This window comes from Mesoplodon bidens (assembly GCF_964165515.1).
Source record: "Mesoplodon bidens genome assembly, contig: HAP1_SCAFFOLD_118, whole genome shotgun sequence".
Classification (NCBI taxonomy): Eukaryota; Metazoa; Chordata; class Mammalia; order Artiodactyla; family Ziphiidae; genus Mesoplodon; species Mesoplodon bidens.
In genome coordinates, this window is record NW_027671260.1 from 1,020,662 (window position 1) to 1,032,106 (window position 11,445).

At 41.2% G+C, this 11,445-nt stretch overlaps 1 pseudogene across 1 annotated transcript; it reads right to left on the reverse strand.

The window, feature by feature from the left end:
* Positions 1-4,670: 4,670 nt before the first annotated feature.
* LOC308611652 (centrosomal protein of 78 kDa-like) lies at positions 4,671-5,579 on the reverse strand (annotated as a pseudogene). Its single transcript has one exon. The product of its transcript is annotated as a centrosomal protein of 78 kDa-like (transcript).
* Between the last annotated feature and the right edge of the window lie 5,866 nt (positions 5,580-11,445).

Consider the following 11,445-nt stretch of genomic DNA (forward strand, 5'->3'; position numbering starts at 1 on the left):
GGATTTTTCTTACTTACCAAGAATGAACAGTAACTTGATGTCTAAATAATAAAGCACCTGGTCATAACAGAATCATAACAAATATTTGATATCAGAATGAATTCACTGTTCAGGTGTAAAGAGGGAATAGCTTCAGTTTTCCTCTTTCGTGCACCCCATTATTGCATCCTGGACAGAGGGGAGTTTCTTGATTTTAATCTAAAGGAGAAATGGTCACTTTTGTTGAGATGGAAATTGACCACCTCAGTAGGCAGAGGCACTGTTTTTATTTGGCTGAATTCATGTTTCTAGTGATAATTCAAGGTGTAATAGGGTTTTCTCAGCCACTCCAAAATCTGAAAATGATAAGCATCTCACCAGAGTTTCAGGATGGCCCATTACCTATTCTGTGGAAAGGATATTCAAAATACCATGCTTCCTCAATGTCTTCTTTGACTTGTTAATGAATGGACAACTACTGAGTTAAGGCAGTGTCTTATCCTTGCTTCAAAAAAATAAAAACAAAAAACCCCCACAAACACAAAAAAACTGTTAACAACGAAAACTTAATATGCCAGGCCTTAGTATGGCCTGACTTGGAAATTTAGTTTCAGAGGCTTTTGTGAATATACCAAGGAAAGAGGACCTAGGTGTTTCTTATTCCCACAGGCCGCCAATAAATATTTGCTTAACGGACAAACAATTAATATATAGTATAGGAGAGAACCTGACAGATGCTTCACATTATTGAGTGATAGCAATGCCCAAACTCATCTGTGATCAAACACTATGAAAGTATCCTCCTAAGGATAAACTTATTACAAATAAGAAGTGAAAATTCAATTATGCAGATACTTTCAGTGTCAGCTCTGATATGCAAAAAGCATGGAAGTTGTCACTGTATCTTGTCCTTACAGGATAATGCTGTACAAAATGAAAATCAGTGACTTTTCTCAGACATGATTAATAAAACATGTAACTATGAAAGAATTTTCAAACGGTAATTATGTATGTGTATATATGTGCCTCTGAAAAATCTGTGTCAAAGAAAACTGAGGCTATCAGTATAAACTTCTTTAACTTCTATCTCTTCTTACCTTTATTTCCTCCCATACTTACCAGTATCCATCCAGCTCGAAGGATACAAGTGATTTTTATATACTGTGCAAGGTGTTTTTTTCTTATTCATATGTCCGTGTTTCCCCAATTCTCTAAATTATTATCTACATCTTCAGGATCTCCTTTATTGGTTCCTTCATTTCAACATATAAAATAGAAGTCCTTCTCATTCTAAAAAATTCTTTTTTGCTAATTATTTTCTCTTTTCATCCAAACTCCTTGAGAGCAGCCTCTTCCCACTGTCCTCACTAGCCCCGCCTGGCCCCGACAGGCAGCCCTACACCCTCAGTTTATTGCCATCTGGCTTTTTGTCCACCACTCCCCTGCACTGCTCTCAGGTCACTGGGGACCTAACTGCCCAAATCCAATGGACACTCACAGTCTCTGAAGGACGACGCTGGCATCTCCTTCCTCCTTCTTGAATCTCTATCACCTCTCTCCTTCCCAGAATTCTTTCTCTGCTTATCACTGAAACGTTGTCAGTGCTCACAATTCTCTGACATCTCATCCATTTTCATGATTTTAATGACTGCTGATATGTGCTGAGGACATTCAAATTTTTATCTTTCCATGTCTTCACGTGCATGTCCAGTTATCTACCAGTTTGTCTTCTGAATTCTACAGGTGCTTCAAAATTCTACATGTCCAGAACTAAAGTCTTTTCCCCACTTCAGTTCTTTATCCCCTATTTCCAAACTCAATGATACCACCACCCAACCTTAGTCACACAGATGGGGGTTCAGCCTCCGCCTCCTACTTCTTCCTTACTTCCCAAGGTCAAGTCTTGCTGGTAATTTCCTAAATACAATTAGAACTTATTTCCTCCCTTCATCTATACCTTATTTCAGACCCCTTTCTTCTTGCTATTACCTGGTCTAGAAGTTACGAAATTGCTGTTTGGTGGAACCAGTTGTTAGACATTCTATTAAAAAAGGACTCTAGGGTCAAATAGCTTTGAGGATGGCTGTGTACCATACGCCTGCTGTGACGATCCAGAATGAACATTAGCCTACAGCAGCCCCGAGAAGCTGTACAGTAAAGAAACCTGATTAACTCTACTTAAGCCAGGTTCTCCCTTCTGCCGGCCTATAAACCTTTCAGTAGGGATAGGAGAGGAGGTGGCAGCGTGAAAATCCCACTTGAAAATATAAAGCACTGCTCCTCAGAAGAGTGGGGCATAATTATCTCCAGGCTTCTTCAGATTCCTCATCCATACTGACGTCAGTGGTCTACAATGCCACCCGAACTTGTCCTTTCCATTCTTAGCTATTTTCTGAGGAAACCAGCTCCACGCACATGGATGGTTAAGACCTGCTCTCCTCCTCCTCGCTGCCTTCTTTAGGGGCTCTTGCCGCTGCCTGGAGACACTGCACTGATCCTCCAGAGCCTGTGCCTCTGTAACACACCCCTCGCACACTCACGGCTCTGGACTTCCGCTGTCCACTCTGCCTTGAGTATCCTTGCCTTTCACCGGCTGACTCACCAGTTTCTCACGAGTCCTTTAAGACTTAGCTTAGGGACTGCCTCTTTTGATGACTTTTCTTTGCCTCACGGCTCCCCCTCTTCTTCCACACTGACTAAACGCCCTGAATATGCCCGTCACAGCATGTCACGTTCAGGATGAGACATCTGCTGTGCGTCTTCCCCTCTTACTCCACTGCTAAAGGGCCAACACTACATCTTGCTCATTGTTTCACTCCTCTAACACTCAACCCATGACTAATGAACTAACTAGTACTGTAGTACCCCTCTTAGTAACAATCAGGCAGGACCTTCTACAAGAAATCTGACACTCCAGCTTTTCTCTGATCTCACCTTTCACTCTGATTCAACTAAAGACTTATCTGTACATGTTTTACCAGGGAGACATGATTTAATCCAGAGATGTCATCACATACTCTCACATACTCTGCCATTTAAACATTCTGCTCACGATGGGGGAAGGAGACAGGTGTGCTTTCTGACAGCCCCACTGTTTTTGCACTTCTAGTGGTCACTGGCTTCTCTCTCAGTGCCTTCCATAAACCCTTCTTAACAAGGGAACAGGGCCTCCCTGGTGGCGCAGTGGTTGAGAGTCCGCCTGCCGATGCAGGGGATACGGGTTCGTGCCCCGGTCTGGGAGGATCCCATATGCCGCGGAGCGGCTGGGCCCGTGAGCCATGGCCGCTGGGCCTGCGCGTCCGGAGCCTGTGCTCCGCAACGGGAGAGGCCACAACAGTGAGAGGCCCGCATACCGCAAAAAGAAAAAAAAAAAAAAAAACAAAACAAGGGAACAGGATAACAAAGTAATTAAGAGCCTGGTTACAGCCTATGTGTGAACAGAAACATAAACAGGGACATAGAGAATAGACTGGCGGTTGCCAAGGAGGAGGGGGTGGGAGAGGGTTGGATTGGGAGTTTGGGATTAGCAGATGCAAACTGGTGTATATACAGGATGGATAAACAAAAAGGTCCTACGTGGGACTTCCCTGGTGGCGCAGTGGTTAAGAATACGCCTGCCAATGCAGGGGACATAGGTTCAAGCCCTGGTCCGGGAAGATCCCACATGCCAGAGAGCAACTAAGCCGGATGTCACAACTACTGAAGTCCAGGCACCTAGAGCCTGTGCTCTGCAACAAGAGAAGCCACCACAATGAGAAGCATGTGCACCTCAACTAGAGGAAGCCCACGTGCAGCAACAAAGGCCAAACACAGCCAAAAATACATACATACATACATACATACATACATTTATTTTTTAAAAGTGCATGTATTTAAAAAAAGCCCAAAAAGGTCCTACTGTAGAGCACAGGGAACTATATCCTATATCCTGTGATAAACCGTAATGGAAAAGAATATGAAAAAGAATGTACAGAAATGTGTAACTGGGTCACTTTCCTGTACAGCAGTAATTAACACAACACTGTAATTCAAGTGTATGTCAATAAAAAATAAAATTTAAAAAAATTGCCAGAAAAATAGTCACATAAGGGGAACTTCCCTGGTGGTCCAGTGGTTAAGACTTTGCCTTCCAATGGAGGGGGTGAGGGTTCAATCCCTGGTCGGGGAGCTAAGATCCCACATGCCTTGAGGCCAAAAAACCAAAATATAAAACAGAAGCAATACTGTAACAAATGCAATAAACACTTTAAAAATGGTTGACAGCATAAAAAATCTTTAAAGAAAAAATTCACATAAATCAGAAACAAATGAAAGATAATAAAGTCCATACATTAAAAAAAAAAAAAGAGCATGGGTTCGGGTCACATTGCAACTTCCCACTTACTTATAGCTGTGTAATTCTGGGCAACTCACATAATGTCTCCTCAGACTGTTCATCTATAAAATGGGGATGGTAAGAGTTCCCTACCTCAGAGCGTTGCTGTAATCCATAAACACGGTTAAGTGCCTTGGTAAATGTTTGAGGCTCTCTGGTTATTATGAATTAAAATATGTCAATGGCTTCTGGCCGTGTGATTTATAATAGTTTGATGTTTAACCAAATGGTAAAACTATTCCATTTATTATTCCCATCTCTTTTTAACCCTTAGCCTGCTTTGTTGTTTATGTTTTCTGCCACCACAGAGTGCTAGTTCCAGGAGAGTAAAGGCTTTATTTTGTTCACTGCTGAAAGCAACAGCACCCAGAAAAGTACTGTACATATGAAGCCCTCAGTAAACACTAGCTGAATGAATGGTGCAAAGTGTTACAAGGAAAAGTACACCCAAACTTTCATTATAATAAAAAAGTATAGATAAAAAAATCTTTCTCTAATGGCTTCCAGTCAAGTAACTGAAAACACCATATGCTATAATAATAACATAAGTAATTTATGAAAATTTGAAGGCAAAAACATAATTTTAAAAGATTTAGACCTACGTTAGGTGTGATAGAGTATGGATGCTTTCTTGAAATTCACAATCAGATCCAAGAGTATCACTTTCAGACTGTTCTAGTACACTGAGTTTACTTTTAGTTGTCTTTGATGACACAGTCACTATTCTACTCTCTTTCTTAACAGAAATGTGTTTTCTCGAAGACTCACTTTTAATTGGTTTATTAACCAAAGAATTATTTTGCCCAATTCCTTTGCTTTTCTGCTTTACAGGTGAGTCAGAGCAGGAATGCAGGTCCTTCCCAGGTTGTTTCTTAGCAGAGTAGTTTTTGGTCTATTCACCTGCTTTGCTCATTTTCTCTGAAGAAGACCTGCTATTTCTAGATAATTCCTCTTCTTTTCTTTGACTTCCAGTTCCAGAAATGACGTCTGCTGAAGGAGAATATGTTCTAGCAATGAAATCTTCAAAAGACTCCTGCCGCTGCTCTGTGACTGGGACCCCCAGGTTGTCTTTGGAAGTTTCTAAGGCCTCCTGAGTAGACGCTGGGACACGGAAGGAGTCGAGAGGCAAAGGAATCCTAGCATCACCTGTAATTTTCGGGAAGTGGAGGGGAAGACAAAAGACAAGACAAAAATTCAGTGATGAACAAAGCCAACCATTAAAAAGTAGAGTTCAAAACTTCAATGTTACTCTGTAATCTTATTATTAACACAGTCAATTGATTAATCAGAAGATTTCAGAGCCAGTTTTTTTTGTAATTATATCTTGCCAAGTGATTCTCAGCTTAACCTAGCTATATCCAAGGCTATGTCCGCTACGTTTTCAGACTTTGGTGATTGGGGTAGTTATTACCCATTTCCTTTCCCTCACTAAAAATAAAACCCTATTCTGTAGGATAATTAATGTCTTTTCTATCCTCCAGGCACATGTAAACCGTATATAGTTTGTGACCAGACTGTGTTCTCAAGCTGTCAGTTCCCAAGACCACTCTGAGATTGGCTGATGGGGGCTCCAAGTAAGGCTAGAGGAAAAGCTGACAGGTTTTCCCCTCCCATTCCCATAACCAGGTGATTCACTCTAATATGTTACCTATTAGCTATGTCTGGACTACTTATTTTAAAAATTATATCAGTATGTGTACCTTCATTAGTGTTCCTTCATTGTAAGCTGACTGCATACAAATAGAAACCTAGATAAAATATGAACAGAATAGACATTTATACAATTTAAAATCTGGATATATTTTCTCTAATGTCTTCTTTCTTCATTAAGGATAGTTTGCTTTAACTCATAAATTTTCTCAAGAACTTCCAGTCTCCTTATTTACAAAAGTACAGTATCATGAAATGGGCCCACATTTACTAATCTCAGATTTCGAAAGGATTCCAGAGTCTTCTAGCTCCCGGGCATGTGAACTATTAGAGACTGATCGTTATTGTTTTCTCGCTGACTTGGTCATTTCCTTTTTGCTAATCACTCTTAGAATCATTAAGTGCTGTTCTGTCCATTTACTTGGCTATTTTGCATTTGTTATGGGGCACCCTGTTTTGATTCTGATTTTCCTTCTTCAAGTGCCTTCTTTTCTTCTTTAGGTGGACTACTAACAGGAGAATTCATCTGGGGACGACCTAGTAAATGAAAATCTGACTGATCTATACCAGCCATTGTGGCCAACTGCCCAAGCCTAGACGAGAGGAGGAAAGGAGAAAAGACAAAGGTTATTATAATCACAGAAGAGCAGTTTAGATTTCCCCAGACTTACAATCATGAAATACTTCTAAAATCTTTTTTTTTTTTTTTTTTTTTTTTTTGCGGTACACGGGCCTCTCACTCCTGTGGCCTCTCCCATTGCGGAGCACAGGCTCCGGACGCGCAGGCTCAGCGGCTATGGTCACGGGCCCAGCCGCTCCGCGCCATGCGGGATCCTCCCAGACCTGGGCACAAACCATAGCCCCTGCATCGGCAGGCGGACTCTCAACCACCCCGCCACCAGGGAAGCCCTACTTCTAAAATCTTAAAAGCTAACATCCTACTCCAGACTACAAGCCTCTCTCTCCCCCAAATCCTCAGCCATTTCCAGATTCATCCTCTAGGAGACATCCCACTGTCTCACTAGAAGCTTCAATATGTTCCATGCACCCTGTCCACTGCCTGGCACACCTCCATTCCTACACTTCTTTACCACCTTTCCTCCAGTTTCCAAGAATGTGTTTGTTCCTTCCTTCCCAACACCAACACCAATTCATTCACTGACAAAACACCACTCCATCAACTATCAATCTCCACTTCCCTCTTTCAGCAAAATTGCTCCCGGTTGAGAACCACTGACCTATATCTCCCCTGCAGATTAATAATCATTTTTATGTCTAAGGCAAAGATAACTTTAATTCAAACTTATCAAACAAGCAAAAGAAGTGAAAGATAGGAAAATTCTTATGCATTCCCGACTATTTTCAATGAAAACTGCCTTTAATTTAGTCTTTACAAAACAACTATACCTACTAATTACTCTGTCTACAGGTTACTCTTTTATAATGGGCTCCCCACTCTACCAAAGCAGGCTTCCCTATTTGCATTTCTTAAAAAATTTAATTCCTCATTTTAAAATGTCAACTATATTACCTATAATTACACTAAATTTGGCTAAATATAGCCACGTAAGTGATGAAAATTGCTCCAGTTCCTCAGCAAACTACCATTAGAGTCGCAAAGAGAAGAATGCCATGAAGAGAAATGAACTAACCCAGCATCTTTAAGGAGAACCAGGAAAGCATGGAACTTCTGAAAAGAATTCTCAGTGCTGCCCCAAACACCTTCATCATCCAGGATCATGCTTGTCAATGAGTGGGCATGAAGGGCTTCAGACAAAGAGAAAGTTGTGTTTCTTAACTGGGCATTTTCATGTTCCAGCTATACAAGAAGACTGAAAACGTCTGACATGATTTTTTCTCATTGTCATCAAAAGTAGTCTTGCCTTGGGCTTCCCTGGTGGCGCAGTGGTTGCGAGTCCGCCTGCCGATGCAGGGGACACGGGTTCGTGCCCCACTCTGGGAAGATCCCACATGCTGCGTAGCGGCTGGGCCCGTGAGCCATGGCCGCTGAGCCTGTGCGTCCGGAGTCTGTGCTCCGCAACGGGAGAGGCCACAACAGTAAGAGGCTCACATACCGCAAAAAAAAACCAAAAAAACAACAAACAAAGAAAAAGTAGTCTTGCCTAGTTTCAAGGAACAAAACTAAAACACTCAAAATGTAATTATTTTATAATTAATGTAACCCTCCGCCAGTAAAGACAGAGACCATATCACATAATAACCAAAGCCCACAGGCACCCAACAAAGTTTCCTATATAACACTTAGGTGGTATATAAATAAACCCAAGTTACCGTTTTATTAATGATCTTTCACAAAAGATCACATTTCTAACTGGTTCAATTCATAATGGAGCCTCATTCCACATTAGAAAATGACCTGCTTTAAGTTTCCCTTAAATTAGAAAGTGAATTATAGAATCTGATTTGAACAAAACATATTACAACTCTGATGAATGTTAAGAATTAACTTTAGTGAGTAAAATATCTAATGCTTACGTTTAAAAGTCCTAAATCATACCCAACCCAATTTATTAAATGTACGATCACCAATATTTTCTTTGGCTTCTTGAACATATTCACCCCCGTGCACTCTTCCCCTTCCGCTCAGCATCTACGCACTTAAAACCCCCTGTAAGCTCAACTCTCGTATTTCTCAGAAAGGCCGTTAATGTTCATGATGCCCCTTTTGCCTTACATGAGCAGGTACTCAACATTTATTGAATGAGTGTCTGCCAATCCACTGGATGCACTTTTAAAAATTCCTCCCTACACTCACCCTGTGATAAATTATATTTAGATAGAACTTTTTAGATTATGCCCTGCTTTCATGCACATTACCTAATGTAATTCTCATAGTATATATTTTTATCTTTCATTGCATTCTTAGAAGTTTTCCAATATCTTAAATTTATTTAAATGATTCACTTTCCTAATTCATTGCCAGGAGAGTCTCATCATGTCTTTTATGTTACTGTATATACAATACATGCACAGAAAGTGCCTTCTTGAATCAAAGAATCATGAACAGGAAATAAGCTAATGTCATATAAAAGCACACACACACACACACATACACAAAACCAGATTTTCACATCTTTAAAAACATGCTTTCTGGAATATAGATCATATGATCACTAAATACCAGTAAATGCAAAAGTCCATATGATACCACCGATTTGCAACATATTACAGTTTTAAAGCTTACAAAATATGTGTATATGGCTTAAAATCAAATCAAAATAAAACCAAAACACTCTCAAAAGCAGATGAAACGTGTTTACCTCACTGACTCGTCTATCAGCCTTCAGTCTTATTACTCTTTCCTCCTTTAACTGCTTTAGGCACTCCTCCAGGGTTTCCTAAACAAACAGAGTCAATATTATAAGTAATTCATAGTATAATATCCAAAAGCCTTTCCAGCTATTGGTCTCATCAGGATTTAGGGGCAGAGCCAGAAGTGAACTCAGATTTTAGTCTGCTACTGGTCATATTATACCATGCCAGTGAAATGAATGATCAAAATCTATCCAATTTGCAAAGATTTATTTAAATTCCACTCTTTCCAACATAAATTTGTGGCAGCCCACCATAAAAGGCATATGCATATAACATAGTAAGTCAGAAATAAGAAGTTACGACCAAGAAAGAAAAATTCTATTTTTATTTGTGGGTCTCTTTATAGCAGGAAGTCCTATTAACGAACCTGCTTAGCATACCTGAATTGCATAATTGCAGATTCAAAAGCATGTTTTAAAAAAGTAATCACTTTTAAAGCAATTTACAGTCAAGCACTGTTCCTGGAGTTCCCTGGGTATTAAATAATCGAATCATCAAAACCCTAAGAGGGGGCTTCCCTACTGGCACAGTGGTTAAGAATCCGCCTGCCAGTGCAGGGGACACGGGTTCGAGCCCTAGTCCAGGAAGAACCCACATGCCGCAGAGCAACTAAGCCTGTGCGTCACGACTACCGAGCCTACGCTCTAGAACCCACGTGCCACAACTCCTGAAGCCTGCGCGCCTAGAGCCTGTGCTCCGCAATAAGAGAAGCCACCGCACCGCAACGAAGAGTAGCCCCCCGCTCGACGCAACTGGAGAAAGCTGGCGAGCAGCAACGAAGACCCAACGCGGCCAAAAATAAATTTATAAAACAAAAAACCCTACGAGGAAAGAACGATCACTAACTCCATGTTATTTTACAGATGAGGGAAACAGAGGCAGAGAAGTAGAGTAAGTAGAGCAGCACAGCCAAGGTCACACCACTAAGTAGCAGAGCCACACTGTGGACTCAGGAAGCTGGCTGCCATTCCTGCTCACGGCGGTGGTAGTCTTCCCTTCACCAAGGTCACTGAAATAAAATGAACACTGATAAACTATCTTAGGAGTTTTAGGAGCTAAGACACTTCGGTCCTTGAAGTGGGGACACTGCTTGCAATAGGCAGAATTCTGACAGAGCCTCCAAGATGACCACTTACTGAAGTACACAAACCTTCCACTTATCCAATCAAACTCTAAATGTAGGTGCTGTAGTGAAGGGATTTTGCACATGGAATTAAGGTTCAAAATCAGTTGATCTTTTAAGATAGGGAGATTACTTTAGGTGGATGTGGCCTACTCAGGCACCCCACGAAAAGGACCTGAACTCTTCCTGAATTGAAGTACAAAAGGGACAAGAGGGAGACTCTCCATTGCTGGCTCTGAAGAAGTCCAATGCTGCGGCAGAGAAGGCAAGCGAGAGGCCTCTAGGAGCTGAAACTCTCCCCCGACTGACAGCCAGCAAGGAAATGGGGACCTCTGTCCTGCAACTCCAGAATCTGAATTATGCCAACAAGCCGGAAGAAGCCTGTAGGCATTCTTTCCCAGAGCCTCTGGACGCTAACACAGCCAGACTGACATCTTGATTTCAGCTCTGTGGCCCACACAAACTATGGTGAACATCCAACGTTTGGGGCTCAATATCTTACACTTAAATTTCACGTGCTTTAACACTCTCAGGAGGGAACCCACATGTTCCCGTGTGTATCTGAGCAGGAAGCCCAGTCACGCTGTGCCTGGACTTCTGACCTACAGAACTCTGAGCTAGTCAAATAGGTATTGTTTTCAGTCAGTAAGAGTGTAGTAAAAGAATTAATATTCTACTCAACCTCCAGGTTCGTGAACAAAATAAATGATTGTCATTGTTTTAGGCCACTGTTTTGGGGTGGTTTCTTACGCAGTGATAAACAATCATAATACCTATACTTATGAAAACAGTAAGGTATATTTATACATGTTAACTGCTTTGAACAATCACTTAAAGAATGAGGAACTCTATTACCTGCCATCATTGGGAGAGGAGCTGGTATCACTTTCTGGAGAGTAGCTTTTGGTACCTAACAACAATCCTACATCAGGAGTTTACCCTAAGGAAATCAAAGATGTGGGCAAAGATTTATCTACCAACA